The sequence below is a fragment of the Phyllobates terribilis genome, unplaced genomic scaffold (assembly GCF_046119375.1).
Source record: "Phyllobates terribilis strain yellow unplaced genomic scaffold, ASM4611937v1 Scaffold_13__5_contigs__length_258822181, whole genome shotgun sequence".
NCBI classification, from domain to species: Eukaryota; Metazoa; Chordata; class Amphibia; order Anura; family Dendrobatidae; genus Phyllobates; species Phyllobates terribilis.
Window position 1 is genome coordinate 202,933,977 of NW_027362773.1, and position 16,866 is coordinate 202,950,842.

The following is a 16,866-nucleotide window of genomic DNA, read 5'->3' on the forward strand; positions in this document are numbered from 1 at the left end:
TACTAATGTTTTATGGTCATGCATATTGTTCTTGTTACTGTTTAGTCCCGGAGTACTAAATTTTACTAGGGGGGAATGTGTCATCCTGGCCTGGATGCCACAAAATGTAATAAAGCTGTGTCTGAGAGCAAGGGGGAGGTTCTCTAGTCAGGGGAACATTAGCATGCAATGTCTCCTGTCTCAGGCCAGTAGGGGGAGCAGGCAGCCCCTATAAAAGCTGGTGCTGGGGGCAGGGTTAGAGAGAACTTGATGACCTGTCTCAGGACTGAGACTTGTCCCAGAGCAGAGCAGGGACAGACAGTTGTACTGCACCTAAGAGGAAGTGTGGCAGGAGGAGAGCCACAAGCCAGAGACAAGAGACGACGAGAGCCTGTCTTGGCAGATAAAAGACTTACTTTACCAGACTTTGGTGTCTGAGGCTGGGAGGATTCTACATCCTCCAGCAGATAACCAGTCCGCAAGGGACTGTATATTCCTTGGCCTAAGAAGCCTGGAGGCCCTGCCACAACCGAAGGGACCAGTAAAGCCGTACAAGGCTGGGAGCAGAAAGGAATCCACGTCGCAGGCCATATAGGCGAGAATACACGGAAAGCTCGGAAACGTGGGCTGTTACCCTATAACGAGGAGATAGCCAGAAGGAGCGCAGAAAGCATGGTAGGCCTACACCCTCACCCTGATCAGGGCCAATTTCCCCGTTGCTCTCAGACATCCAGGTCCCCTCCTAGCTGGGACTGTTTATGGGTCAGTTTACCTGTTTCAGTAAAGACCCTGGACTGCAACCTATTGTCTGTGTGCTCCTTCGCGCCTCCAGCACTACCGGTACTGGGACTCTCACCATCACTCCCACCATCCATTATACTGCCCTGGGGCCGCACTCTTCCCGTGGGGAGTCACACTACCCTAGCTGCACACCTCATCAGCCCCAGCGGTCTGCATGCAGCGGCGGTTCCTAATAACCGCAATCCACGGGTGGCGTAGTCGGACATTATCAATAGCGCATAGCAGACTACCATTTGTCTGACCACCCTGAGCCACGGAACCGGGTTGCCACTACTACTCCCATCGTCCCCCTATTGCCCGGATCCGAGTGCCCCACGGCCCAGGGGGCGAGTCACTATCACATTTTGGGATGGGCTATATATGTTCACCTTTCACTGACCTCACTTGCTGGCTATGCTTTCATTTAGATTGGTGTTTGGAGTTCCAGTTCCTCAGCTAGGGGTTTACAGTATCTAGTAAGTCCCAGTTGTTTTTCCTGCAGCAAATTTGTGAGTTTTCATCCCCAGCACCTTTGCCTTCTTCTCCACGTTTGGGGGTCTGGGAGGTTTCACTCATTCTGTTTATTTATTTTTTGGTTCTCCTTATTTATCCCTGTCTATTCTTTGTAAACGTATTTTAGTTTCTCACCCTGAGTTTCATGTCCCCATGCACACTTTACTCTACCTTTGTTAGATTTGTGTTGTGGCCTCTACTCTGGTGTATTTAATTGTGTGGCTACGGCCTTTTCTAGTCTGTACAGCGACCATTTGGGTACAGGTGCGGCTTCTCTCTCTGGTAGTTCCCTCCTTCTTCTGTTACCTGTGTGAGTGAGTGAGCAATGTGTTAGTGAGCATGTGTGACAACTGCTCTTTTATCACCAGACAATTAAAGAGGTTGTCCACTACTTTAATATTGATGGCTTATCCTTAGGATAGGTCATCAATGTTGATCGGTGGAGGTGCGACACTCGGTGTCCCCACAGATCAGCTTTTCCTGGTGTCAGCGACAGCTGGAACTGCTCAGTTATGGAGCTTCAGAGAGCAGTTACATCTACTCTATACTGGCAGTGGCTAAGTCTAGGGGGTGGATTGCGAAGTATCTGTCCATGGACACTATTTCATGGATGGAAATGTGATGTGCAGCTCCATAACTGAGAAGTTCTAGCCGCCGCCAACATCCGGAACAGGTGATTGGCCGGAGTGCCAAGTGTTACACCCCCACTAATCAGACATAGATGACCTATCCTAACGATAAGCCATCAATGTTAAAATAGTGGACAACCTCTTTAATGAAGATGTGTTTGCTCACTAGCACTTCATTTCCAAAGGGGACATTAGATGAGTAGAGGTCCTAGAAGCCAGACTTTGTACATTGATTGCCTGTGTTGTTTATGGAAAAATCTCTTAAGCACGATAGCGAAAGAGAACTTGAATATTATAGAACAATGTTTTATATTTTTTTATTTTTTTCCAATTTTATTTCTGCTACAAGACTTTAAAGTTTACTTTGTATAATATATTTTCGAGGTTAAGACAGCAACTAAATGCACAAACAGCAAATCTATATCCTGTTCTGCTGACTCAGATTTGGGAGTACCAGTCCAACATACTGAAATTTTCTGGATCAGAAAATAATTGAATCTCTCTATAAACCTTTTCATTATTTAGAGTAACGACGAAGATAAAGGACGTCTCAATACACTTAACTGGAGCCAAACACTTGTTTTATCTACTCGGAAAATCTAAATACCATAGCTTGCTGATAAATGAGTAAAAGTGATAAAGGGGTGTTCAATATTAGAAAAACATGACCACTTTCTTCCAGAAACATCTTATAATGGGTTTTGTCTGTTATTGCAATATTGTAGCTTGAGTTAGTTTTCTATTTTTTTAAATTATTTATTATGATTTGTCAGAGAAATGCAAGTTCTAGCAATTTCGCAAGAAGTAGAAAATGGGTTTAAAAAAATGCCAACAATAGATTTCAGATGCCAAGAAGGTTGTCAATCACGATAAGATTTATGTAAAAACTCACAAAGCAGCAAATCCAATTATACCAGTATGTAAGGGTGCTTTCACACTGTGTTCTGGCACCCATTCCTTGGTCCTGTTGGGGCTTACGTCTAAACCCCCAACAAAACGAGATGTGGGTGTGTGCACCGACAGGGCCATAGACTATAATGTTGCCAACAGACCGAACATGTGCTCTGTCATGTGTCATTTTCAGGGACATATCATATGACTACTGGAGACGGACACTCAAAAACAGTCTACTACATTTGCGTGTACACCTCCATTAGGCATACATGCCTGAAAAAAATGCACAACAGAGCACATGTTCGGCACCATTATAGTCTATGGCCCTGTTGGCGCATACGTCCCCCCCCATTTTGTGGCGGGTTCAGCGTAAGCCTAGACAGGCCAAGGAACAGGCTCCAGAATGCAGTGTGAAAGCAACCCAAGGGTATTACTTTATTACTCTTGTCCCCAATTAGGAGCTTGCAACCCAACCCTCATGTTGCTCATGACTTCCAGCTGTGTGGTTCACTAAAGATGCCCTCAATTACAATGACGAGCAAAAGGGTAGCTTAGAAGTTTTGACTTTCAGGCTCCATATCTCACCATCCTCTACTGCTTCGAACGTGAGACTACCATCATTTTATAGATAATCATCTTGGCTATCTCATACATAAATTTGACTTGCTACTTTTAGCATATTATTAGTTATGCACATTGTAATACTGTAATATTGTAGTAGATTTAAAGGTTGTGGACCTCTGCTACATAGTGTAAACTTGTTTAACCCTTTATAGGAGTCTTCAGCATAAATTACTTTGCTAAGAGAAGAATCCTTCCAGGAACAGGGTTGACCAACCAGAGAACTTGAGGATTCTTCACTGGCCAAGGTTCAGATATAATAATGAACTGCAAAGGTCCAGTAGAAGAGAACCCAATTTGAAGCTAATTTTGAGCTGCCCTGGACAATTCTTCAAAATCAAAAAAAAATTGAATAGCTGGATAGGTCATCAATATGTCATTCTTGAACAACACCATTAACTCAGCCACAAAGTTATTGGGATTTTTAAACTTTAATGTTTTTTTTAACTGTCATTGACATAAATAAACACTTCTTACCTTTTTTCTTTCCCTTGACAAAGACAAATCAGTTACATTGGTCACGGGCCATACTGATGGCAGTGAAATTACAATTGAAAAGAAAGATTGTGGAATTATGGAAATAAATGGATCGATAGAAACATTAATGATCTGCAAATTATGAAAAACTTGAAACAAAATTTTCAAAACATCTTGGTTTATTCAATATGGAGTATGAGCGCCATGTGCAGAAATCTCCTCCCTTACGTGCCTTCACTGCCTATCAATGAGGTTACTAATGATTGTTTGATGAATGTTCAGGTGCCCTGAATAAACTTGGGCAAATCATCATGATCCGCTGCTGGCAGCTCTTTTGCAATTTCTGACCAATGACACCCAAACGTGCTTAATTAGAGACAAGTCCTGAGACACTGCAGAGCATGGTGCCATGTTTAGGCTTCTCTGGCTGCTTACAGTAGCATGATCAATGTTTAAAAATGGCTCTTTGAACTCCTTGGTGAAATGGCCTTACCACTGGTTCCATTGTAACACAGGTACTTTAGATGCAGTGACACAGAAGCACAGAGCAGCCAATACAGGGTTAATAAACAGGGAAAGTTTATGATAACAAGATGATTCTCCACGCAGGGAGTAACAGGGGAAAATATGGGTAAATAGCAGATATTAGTCTGTAACTGACAGTTTACAGTTTAACTAGATGTAGCAGAGTCAAACCGGTAACAAAGGACAGTTTTTACACTTAGCTGACTTGAATCCTCTACAAGGCAGTTGCCAGCTGGTGCTGGGTGACGCTGTCTTCAGGCTTCCTCACCCAAACAATGCTCCATAACACGGCACCTCACGTGCTCAGCTCCACGGACCCTGCGTCTCTTCTCCCTACAGTCAGCTTGACTCCTCCAGTCCACTGCACTAGGATCCCTTGCTCCAAGTCCTGTAGCCAGGAGCCAGGACCCTCTCACACTGCTCTGCTGAGCAGGACTCAGCTCCACTTTCCCGCTCAAGCGTCCTCGTCTCTCCCTCTCTCTCGTCACACCAGGAGTCTTTCTGTCACCTGACCTCCCAGCTCTCTCTCTCAACACACCCCCTACTTTCCTGTCACATGACTCATCTGCTTGCAGTCTGTCTTCCCCCTGCAACAAGAGGTACTGCCCCGGAAGTTCCGGATCCCTTGCTCTGAAAGCACTTACACCCCTGTCTTCCCCCTTACACCATGACCAAATCAATGTTATGCCAATCTGTTAATGTACCGGAATGAAGACTAGATGGGTCTTGCTTCCTTAGATTATGCTACTCCACACAATAATTCCAGCAGTATGACTTATGTAATGTTCCCTCTTGAATGCCTCTTCATGGGGTTGTCCATGTGTTCTCCAGACCAATCTCAAGTTTACATTGCGTTCAAGACAAAAGGGGACTCATCACTGAAGAGGATAGACCTCCATTTTTAACCTTTGTTGCCTTCTTATTCTGCACCATAATAGCCTTTCAGAGCAGTGGCATCAATAGAACACTTTCAGTAGGGAACATCACACCAATCCTCCTCTTAGAATTATGGTATAATTTGGCAAAATATACAGTAGCCAGACCCATCTGATCTTCATTCCAGGTCGTGGAACCAGTGGTAAGGCCATTTCTGCAAAGTATCCTAGTTGTATTTTTCATCATGATAATGTCATTTCACATTTTGCTCATGCTACTGTGAGCAGTCCACATGGCCTAAATGGGTTACCATGGCCTACAACATATCTGGATGTGTCTTCTAGTGAGCACATCTAGAACCTCATTGGGTTGTCAATTGCACAGGGAGCTGTCAGCAGCGGATCTTGATGATTTATCCAAGTGCATTCAGCTGAAGAACATTCCTCAGACAACCATTAATAACCTCACTGATAGCAGCCAAGACTGTAAGTGTGGGGATTTCTGCATGCAGCGCTCATACTCCATACTGAATAAATCCAGATATTTTGAAAATGTAGTTCCAATATTTTCCTCATTTGCATATCAATAACATGTCTATCCATCCTGTAATTTTCATAATTCTATGACTTTTCTATGATTTGGTGTTGAAATTTCAATGTTGAAGAGTGTATATACAGTATGTAAACACATGCAGCTTTTTTTGCTTCTTCATCCTTTTGGGATGGCACATGACCACTGCATCTACTTAGTGGGTGTAGCAGTGGCCAATGCCTCACTATTTGGGTGCTGTCAGACGGCCCGTAAGATCGGAACGCAGCACACGGATTGTCCACTGGTTCTTCCTACCCAAGTGTGACAGTTTCATGTATTTCTATGCAGCTGTCACTCTCGGGTCGGAAGAGCAGCCTGCCAGTCCGTGCACTGCTTTTCGATCTTGGTCTGATTGATACAGATATCTGACTGTGCCCATACCCGGAAGCCAGGAGACTAGAACGGACCTGGGCAACAGTATGCAGAATCAGCAGAGGGATTGATAGGTATTTAAAAAGAATGGTTGGGCAACCCTTTAAATTCTGAATAACATCTTTGCAATAAAGAACATTTTGCAATAAATCTGGCACACTCTCCTCCATCTATTGGTAGATTCTGATAGATGAGTTTCCAACTTTCCAACTAGTGCTAGAGCATACACATGTCATTGAGGAAGGTCCCAAACCGGCCAGTGGAGAGACACTGAGTGATAGAGACTACCCATTTAGTGGACATGGCCCATCGATTTCAATATATAATCAAACCAACCCACCCCTGACACTCTCAATTGGTCAAGAAGAATTCTAGCTGCTGGACTCATCTTGATTGACTGAGCCCTGGGGCAAACCGCATATTGGGAATAGTCACATATTTGGTGTCTCGGTTGACAGAAGAGTTTCTCATTTTCTTATAGATTTTGTTTTTGGCTTTTATCCTAAGTCATGTGGCAAGGCTCGTTAGAGGGTCGATATTGACTTTTAGGATAGCTACTTCCAATAGGTGGCACTAGAGTTCCAGTCCTCTAGGGTCAATATTGACTTTTAGGATTGCTATTTCCAATAAGTGGCACTAGAGTTCCAGTCCTCTAGGCTCAATATTGACTTTTAGGATTGCTACTTCCAATAAGTGGCACTAGAGTTCCAGTCCTCTAGGGTCAATATTGACTTTTAGGATAGCTACTTCCAATAGGTGGCACTAGAGTTCCAGTCCTCTAGGGTCAATATTGACTTTTAGGATTGCTACTTCTAATAGGTGGCACTAGAGTTCCAGTCCTCTATCGTCAATATTGACTTTTAGGATTGCTACTTCCAATAGGTGGCACTAGAGTTCCAGTCATCTAGGGTCAATATTGACTTTTAGGATTGCTACTTCCAATAGGTGGCATTAGTGTTCTAGTCCTTTTTCTCTCTGAAGAGACAATTTGAATCATTTTCTTATACAAATTAAAAACTGTAAGTATCATTTGCTTTGATTTCCAAAGTGTAGGATATATAATTTTTCAGCCCACGATCTGCTGCTGCTTTCTGTGACTAGCATGTGATTCTTTCCAGGGGCACCCTCAAGACGCCAGAAAATAACAGAACAAAGATGAGACCCAGAAGGTTGAAACAGATGTTACTGTGTGGGATCTCTATCTTTACACTCCTAAGCCAGGCTGTGCTTCTGATTTAAATTTGCTATGTAAAATAGGAAAAAAAGTGAAGAGAAACTTAAAAAATCTCAGATGATGTCAGCAAATGTATTCATCATCCGCTCCTCCATCTCTATGTGATGTATTATTAAGTCCCTCATGTGAATTTGACTCTTTCACATCACTTCTAAACAAGTTTCTCTATCCGTCGTCTAAATCAGAGGTCCCCAACCGCCGGTCCGCGGACCAGGACCGGGCCGTTGGGGATTTTCAGCCGGTCCGCGGGGAGAGGGGGCCCCTCCAGCCTCCAGCAGGGCCGCCATCAGGGCATGACTGCCCTGACTCCAGTATGGGGCCCGGCCGGTAGGAGCCCCCTCGGAGCCCCCCTCTTGTGCGTCTCTCTCCTCATGGGGCCCCCGGCCGCATGCTAAGCGCCCGGTCCGGGACATCTTAGCGCTGCGCTGCTGCGGCAGCACCTTCATGATTCCCCTGACTTCCGGTCATGTGACGGCGCCGTCACATGGCCGGAAGTCAGGAGAACCTGGTGTCAGCGATTTGGACGAGCGCCAGGATTCTGCAAGGATCGCATGGGGGTAAGTGTAACAAGTTTAATTTTTTTTTAAATACAATTAACTAGGAGTGGGGGGAATGGGAGATGCACATGGGGGGAGGGGAGAGATGAGAGATGCACATGGGGGAGGGGAGAGATGAGAGATCCACATGGGGGGAGGGGAGAGATGAGAGATGCACATGGGGGAGGGGAGAGATGAGAGATCCACATGGGGGGGAGGGGAGAGATGAGAGATGCACATGGGGGAGGGGAGAGATGAGAGATCCACATGGGGGGGAGGGGAGAGATGAGAGATGCACATGGGAGGGAGGGGAGAGATGAGAGATGCACATGGGGGGAGGGGAGAGATGAGAGATGCACATGGGAGGGAGGGGAGAGATGAGAGATGCACGGGGGGGTGAGAGATGCACGGGGGGGATGAGAGATGCACGGGGGGTGGATGAGAGATGCACGGGGGGGGTGAGAGATGCACGGGGGGGATGAGAGATGCACGGGGGGTGGATGAGAGATGCACGGGGGGGTGAGAGATGCACGGGGGGGTGAGAGATGCACGGGGGGGATGAGAGATGCACGGAGGGGATGAGAGATGCACGGAGGGGATGAGAGATGCACGGGGGGTGGATGAGAGATGCACGGAGGGGGATGAGAGATGCACGGAGGGGGATGAGAGATGCACGGAGGGGGATGAGAGATGCACGGGGGTGAGCTGCACATGGGGGGGTGAGAGATGCACATGGGGGGGTTATGTTTACATAACTTTGTTGCCTTATGAAGGGCGGGGGGGGCCCCCAAAAATTTCTTGCACAGGGGCCCACTACAGTCTGTGTCCGCCCCTGGGATGAAGTAAATGCAGCTGAACAGCAGCTGTCAGGACAGCTGCCCTGTCCTGCTGCAGGGCGTGATGGGGCCTCAGTGATGCGGCTCCTGGCACAGCACATTATGTGGGGCTCCTGGCATAGCTCCTGGCGGGGACCTGGTCTACACTATATGATAAGTATGCACTAAACTCCAAATCCCTCCATTACCCCGCCCCCATATGACCAAAGCCCCGCCCACCCCACCCCCTCCTTGCTGGGCCATGGAAAAATGATCTTGCTTCAAGCCGGTCCCTGGTGCAAAAAAGGTTGGGGACCACTGGTCTAAATGTTTAAATATATCTTAGCCCTGTTTAGCCATTATAAAAGATCTTTCTGTTGCTGTCTTAGAATATGTTTCCTATATCCTATATTATTAATTAAGCTAATGAAGAATAACACTACAATAATTGCTTTAATGTATAGAAATGTTAGTTTAAAAGATATATAAAGCAGTAGGTCAACTGTATGATCGATGAACAAAAAATAATCTTACCTTTTTTAAGGGAACACTCAAGAAAATCTGATCCACTGTGCTGTGTCCAGTTTAGTGCATTAGGGGGTGGCACATAAATTCCCCATATATTGAGTTGAAGCCAGAGTTTATAGTAGTTGGCAACTGATGTCATTGGGCTTGGCATAATGTGATTTGTTAGCACCAGGGCAGTGCAAATATTGCGTACCATAACCATCAATAATGTCTTCTTTAGAAAGTATTTATGCAACATTAATGCTTCCTTAAAAAGTAAGGATGCCTCTTACAAGAGTAATTATGAAACTTTTTGCTACCCTCCCAAAAAAAATTTGAGCGCGATGTGACAGATGGTGCCCTACAGGAATGTCATTGCTCCACCATCTCCACCGGGATGGCTGCGGGCATGGGCCTACTGCTGGTTACATGATGGAGATCAATAAGGCCCATATCTCCCTGCTCTACTACGGGACAACCTGCATCAGCATTTTGTTAACACCTACTGTGTATAGTTCAAAATGTTGCTCACCTGGAGATCCAAATTGCTCCAATAGAAGTCTGGGGCATACGTACCACCCCTCAATTTCCGCTACATTTTTCTTGTTTTGAAATTTTGCACCATTATGACTTTTTGGGCAATCCCCAACCTATCCTTTTCCCCCATGGCCTCATCCCACTTTTGGTGCTCATGGATTTCCTACTTAAACTTTATAGTGTATATTGTGTAGCTATCTGCCAGCTCACTTCTGTAAGTACAAGGCTTCCTGCTCCCAGACACTAAATCCCTCCAGCTTTATGCCAAACATATCATGGATCTCACACATACACAGAATCCTGACCTTTTAAAGAATCAGTGTACACAAGCAATCCCTGAATTCAGCTGGCATCAAAGTATCCCAAGCTTTATAAAGGCCCTGTCTACCCTAAGTAGTATATTTTTTGATCTTGTCTGACATTGTGTTCATTTCATCCCACTGTCTAGGCTATCTATCTGTTACTTACATTGCTCACCTTTCTGGATTCTTTTGTCTGCTGCCAGCTGTCTGGTTTGCCTTAGCTGATAATTAAAAATGGGGCGACCACAAATAATTTTTTTAGAGTCCCCCCATTTGTAATAACCTAAAAAGGCAAAGCAGATAGCTGAGGGCTGATATTAATAGGCTGGGGGGGTCCATGGATATTGGCCCCTTCCCAGCATAATATGACCAACTCACAACTTTCTGCTTTCCCTTGGCTGGTTATGAAAAATAAGGTGCACCGCACAATGTGTTTTAAAATTATTTATTTATTTATTTTACACTGTCGGCCGGGTCACGTGGTGCGCCAGCCAATCACAGCTATGCCATTACTTGGCATGGCTGTGATGAGGCCGGAAGTGCCCACAGCCTTATAGCTTGATGACTGGCTGCGCTGCTGCCTTTCAATAAGCTTTATTAGGCTGCCGAACCCAAACAGTAACACGGACGTACAGTAAGAAGTCCATGTTCAGGGTTCGGCACTGGACACTCAGTGTCCGGTACAAACCCCCCAAACTTTATCATTCGGATTCGCTCATCCCTAATTGTAAGTGGTTCAAGTCTAGCTCCTGCAATTCTAATATGTAGATATCAGCTGCATTTACTGTAAACTGTAAAACGATGGTAAGTACAGTCAAAATAATCTGTAAAAGCTTCATGAGATTGACGTAGGGTCAGAGACCCTGATTCTAGCAATGTGTCACTTACTGGACTGTGTGTTGTTGCTTCAATAAAATCAGCAGGAGGTTATTACTACAGGACTGGCTATCTCCTGCCTCCTGGTCCAACCCCACCCCCATCACTCATTAGCAGCTTTCTATCAATATACAATGTACATAGAAAGCTGTCAATCAGTGTTGTGGGCGGAGTTATACAGGGCTCAGCATTTTGAGCTCTGCTAGATCTGCAACAGAAAAAAACTGTGATTACGTCACAACTGCTGCACCCAGTAAACTAAGTGACACATAGCTGGAATCAGGGTCTCTATCCCTACATCATGCTGCTGTCAGATTACAGAGCAAAAACCTGCTGAAAGATTCACTTTAAAACTTACATAAACTCTCCATAGTAAAAAAGTGATGCGGAAAAAGAAGAGCTGAATGAAATCATAAAAATGATTAATATGTGAGAGATGCATTTTGTAACAATTCTCCATTCTGGCCAAGAAATTACGATCCTAAAGAATCCCTTGTCTATACACTCCTAAGAGGGTATACAAAAATGGGTTTTTCAAACTTGACAACCCCTTTAAATCAATAAATAAACTTAATAACAGCAGATCCTTAACTAACAAATCATTATTTTTTTTAATTACAAAATGTTTTTTTAGAGGTTCACAATAAACTTTATAATAATACTTTTTTTTATGTAATTATTCATATTTTCATATATTTTTTCCAAAGGATAAAAAATAATTAAAATGTATTTATCTCACCCTGTACTACTCTTGGTTTTATTTTTCACTGGAGTAAAATAATTTTTTACAATGTCTTGGCAAAGCAACAATATCTTAAATTAAAAGTTGATTTGCAAAAAAATTAACAATGCGCCAATGCGTCTCCGGAGTACAACCTCCATACCTTCACCGCAGGGAATCGGTTAATATAATATAAATGGCTTATTATGCAAAAAAAAATTAAAAAAATTAAAAAAATTAAAAAATAAAATACATCTAGTCTTTGTCACATTACTGTCACTGATATTAGAGCTCTGCAATAATAAATGTACATTCAATTCGTATGCTTCTAGCAATTTTGCTGATTTAATGTGATAAAAGTGGAAAATTAATCTTGCTCATTGAAGAGCTGACATATGATTGGACTTGCTTCGAGCAAACCTGGCTCAGTCGTCTTAAAGTGAAAATATGATTTAACCGAGACTTGATGCTTTTCAGTTACAGCTCTTTTTCTCTTACTTGATTCCTTTGTACAATCATCATTTACCACCAGCCATTTGCATCGGGTAATGCTTTTACATCCCGGACGAGCTTGTGGAATAACTGCAGGGCTGGCAGTGTATTATATTGGTGCCACGTAGGCTCAAACGTTCAGACAATGCTCCTGGCTCCATTCACACATGTGAATGGGGTCTTTAAAAGATTATAGAAAGTTGATACCTTTATAGTAAATTTTCACATTTTACAATCCTTCAGTGAAGATTATTTTTCTTATATGTCTTTATAGTTCTCCGAGCTTCGGTTTTCTTCTACAAGGCTCCAAATCTTTAGCTTAGCAAAAATGTTCTTTTGTAGAAAAGCTTAGCCTTGCCACCCTCAAAAGAGTCGTGGACTGTACTATTGTGTTTCTACCCCTGAAGACACCAATTGCACTGTGCTGTATATTATAATGTGAATAGTGTCATGCGGTTGTAGCTATAATCTGTCATATATAGTGTGGAATGGGTATAGGTTAAGATTTAGGACATAAGGTAGTGACTACGTAAGCATTATAAGTATGATATGTTTAATGCATGTAAATATATAATGTATAATGTTTGTGGAGAAGATCGGCCTAGCCACATGTTTTATATAGTTAAGGTTCAGGACTAGCCCACAGTGGGAGAGGAAAGACCCAGTAAAAAGGGAATGCTTCCTGATGGCAGATCTGACAGCGAAATACAGTAACCAAGGTCAAGTTCAAGTTGCAGCGGGAAAGTGTTAGGAGGTCGGTTGCAAACAACTTTTTTATAATGGAACGCAACCGACCCCGGGGTCCGCGATGCAGCCTGGTGGACTGCTGCCGAGCACTTTACGAGTGAAAAGGAAAGCTACCAACTTAAATGATAAACCCTTCCGTGTTACTACACACTGAAACGGGTATAGCAATTCGCACTATCTTCGTTAGCAGCACGAGAGATGTGCGGTGAAAAAAACTATCTGTAGTCCTGTTACTGCACAGGGACTACACTGGCGGTGCTAGGATGCGTGTGTGACTACGCCGACGGGTACACCTGCCTCCAGCCGGCGTGCTACCGGACTGAAGGGTACTACTCCACGTGGCTGACAGGCGATTGCCGTGGATAGGATGTCTGCAGGCTGCTCGGGGTGTTAGGCGACCCCTTTGGCAGAGCCAGACTGCTAGACAGAGCTACCTGCCTATTTCCACTAGCCTGCCTATTTCCACTACACCTGCCTATGGAAACTATGAGGAACACAGTTGTCCACACAACAGCATCACTTGCTCAATGATCAGAGCGCGCCGCCATGTTTGTGGACGGGCCTTTTAAAGACTAAGCCCTGCCCACCGTCGCACCATTGGTGGCGCCACCCGTGGACCAATCAGGCGGTGCAAGGTCACCGGGTCATGTGTTTTCCAAACCACCAATCACGGTCGGCCAGGTCACGGGCATGCTCAGTGCGGCGAATCCTGGACTTAGACTCCAACAGCCCTGTCTCCCTCTGCAAACTATGCTTAACATTGCTAGGCATAAATACCCAAGAGACAATGTGTACATCTCGTGGACCAGCTAGACGTTGGGGCTGATGATGATGCTGAGCAGCATCAGCCTTGGCTGGACTGAAATGGGAGACCACCGAAGGTTCTGGACCCATTTCGAATCCAGCAACAGCCTGACGCCTAATATTATCCCTTCTTCTAACATCCCCCTCTACTTGACACTTGTTTTCCTCAACAAGCAGGGGAGCATGAATGTGGTCCACCGGTTCACAGTGAAGATCCTCAGATCCGTGACCCCTCCAATGTACAGGGTACCCTTTCTTCCCACGAACCATCTTAGACCCCATAATAGCCTGCAGCTCGAGATTATCACCCCTTGTGTCTGTAGAAGGTTGGGGTTCAGTGAGTTTTGACAGGTGAACGGGTCTAAGGAGCGACAAATGGAAAGTGTAGTGACCCCTCAGGTGTCGTGGTAACTGTAACCGGTACATTACAGGGTTTACTTGGGCTAAAATTTTGAAAGGACCAATAAAGCATGGGGCAAACTTAGCAGATTCCCCGCTTACTTTAGTATTGCGAGCCTTGAGCCACACTCTGTCGCCCGGATTGAAAACAGAAGCAGGACGATGAAGAATGTCAGCCAACTCACTATCTGTGGAGTCCGCCATGGCTAACGGGTGGAGAAAGCCAACCGGACTTTGATGGGAAGATTTATCTCTCACACAGAAGGCACACACAAGAACATATTCCTTAACGTCCTGGCGCCACCGGGGCCACAAATAGGACCATTGAAGGGACTTTGTGGTACGTTTGACCCCACGATGGGCTCCGATCTTAGGGGCATGAGCCCAGGAGAGCACCTCATTTTGTAGATTAGGGGGAACAAACGTCCTCCCTGAAGGAACCTGGTTCTTTTTGACATAATCTGACAAGACCTGGGTCTTGGGAACAGACAGAGGATCTGTGCCGGGAGCCACATCGGTAAAAGGGTCAGAGACTACCCTCCAGGTGACTGTAACCATACACTGAGACACACAATTCTCACTCCAGGAAGAAATTCTCCCCGTATTCCAGTCAATGTGTGGAGTGTGACAGCGTAACTATGGAAGGCCCAATAACACCTCATCTAATCAACCGGGAATAATAAGAAAGGAGATAACCTCCCGGTGACCCTGAGGAAATGACATGGTGAGGCGAATCGACTGGTGGGTGATTTGCATGTCCAGGAGTGAACCGTTGACTACCCTAATGTTCATTGGTCTTGGCAGTATCTCTATAGGAATGGCATGCCTCTGGGCAAACGTAGATGCCAAAAAATTGCCATCGGCGCCAGAATCCACTCACGCCTTGGCAGTAACCACGGTTGCTCCGAAGGACAATGTCACCTTATACAATAATTTGGAGGAAGAAGCCCCAGAATCTAACACACCTCCTCCAATGGTGGTTAGACACACTCGTTTACCCGACTGCTTGGAACCCTTATTAACGGGGGACTCCAAGAGATGTGTAGGTCGGGAATGAGAAGAGCTAGACTCAGTTCGGGATATATCCATAGCCTCAGGCTACGGGTCGGTAGTCACGGGTTTGGAAATGGGTCAGGAGAAGGATGGTGCCAACCGATACTGGGGTCTGGCGACCTCAAGCTCTAACTTGAGTTCTGCATGATGCAAATCTATTCGGTTAGCGTGAGATATTAACTCCTCCAGGGAGATTGAAATCTCTCTGGTAGAGCATTTTTAATATGCCCAGCCAGACCCTTCCAGAACACCGGGATTAAAGACCACTCAGACCAGTCCAATTCAGCCGCTAGGGTTCTGAATTGGATGGCATAGTGGCTGGCGGTGACCGAACCCCTGGACCAACGCAAGAAGCTTAAGAGCCGTATCATGAGTGACCTGAGGACCTAGGAAAACACTCATTAAGGTATTAAGAAGGAGACCCGCATTATCCACTACCGGGTCATTCCGCTCCCACAGAGGAGTAGCCCACTCCAGAGCCCTGTGGGAGAGTAACGAGATGACATAACCCACTTTGGCTCTTTCGGAGGGGAACCATGTCTCCATCATCTCCAAGTGAATGGAGCATAAATTAATAAAACCCCTGCAGAATTTACTGTCCCCAGAAAATTTTTCCGGGAGAGCAAAACGGGGTAATGGGGCACTTGCAGTGGTTGCAGTATTCACCGCAGCCGAGTTAATAATAGTGGCTGCTAGAGAAGCCGCCTGGGTAGCTGCTGCAGTGATATCAGCGACCAGGACAGGTTGTTCCAGAGACTTAAGTCTAGCCTCATTTCGCTGTATATAGTGCAGCAGTTGCTGGTTGTCGGCCATGTTCGGCAAGACCCTGGCGCTCTGATACTGTAAGGAGGGCGGTTGCAAACAACTTTATTATAATGGAACGCAACCGACCCCGGGGTCCGCGATGCAGCCTTGTGGACTGCTGCCGAACACTTTCCGGGTGAAAAGGAAAGCAACCAACTTAAATGATAAACCCTTCCGTGTTACTACACACTGGAATGGGTATAGCAATTCGCACTATTTCCGTTAGCAGCACGAGAGAGATGCGGTGAAAAAAACTATCTGTAGTCCTGTTACTGCACAGGGACTACACTGGCGGCGCTAGGATGCGTGTGTGACTACACCGACGAGTACACGTGCCTCCAGCCGGCGTGCTACCAGACTGAAGAGTACTACTCCACATGGCTGACAGGCGATTGCCATGGATAGGACGTCTGCAGGCTGCTCGGGGTGTTAGGCGACCCCTTTGGCAGAGCCAGACTGCTAGACGGAGCTACCTGCCTATTTCCACTAGCCTGCCTATTTCCACTACACCTGCCTATGGAAACTAAGAGGAACACAGTCGTCCACACAACATCATCACTTGCTCAATGATCAGAGCGCGCCGCCATATTTGTGGGCGGGCCTTTTAAAGACTAAGCCCTGCCCACCGTCGCACCATAGTTGACGCCACCCATGGACCAATCAGGCAGTGCCAGGTCACCGAGTCAGGTGGTTTCCAAACCACCAATCACGGTCCGCCAGGTCACGGGCATGCTCAGTGCGGCGAATCCTGGACTTAGACTCCAACAAGCCCTGTCTCCCTC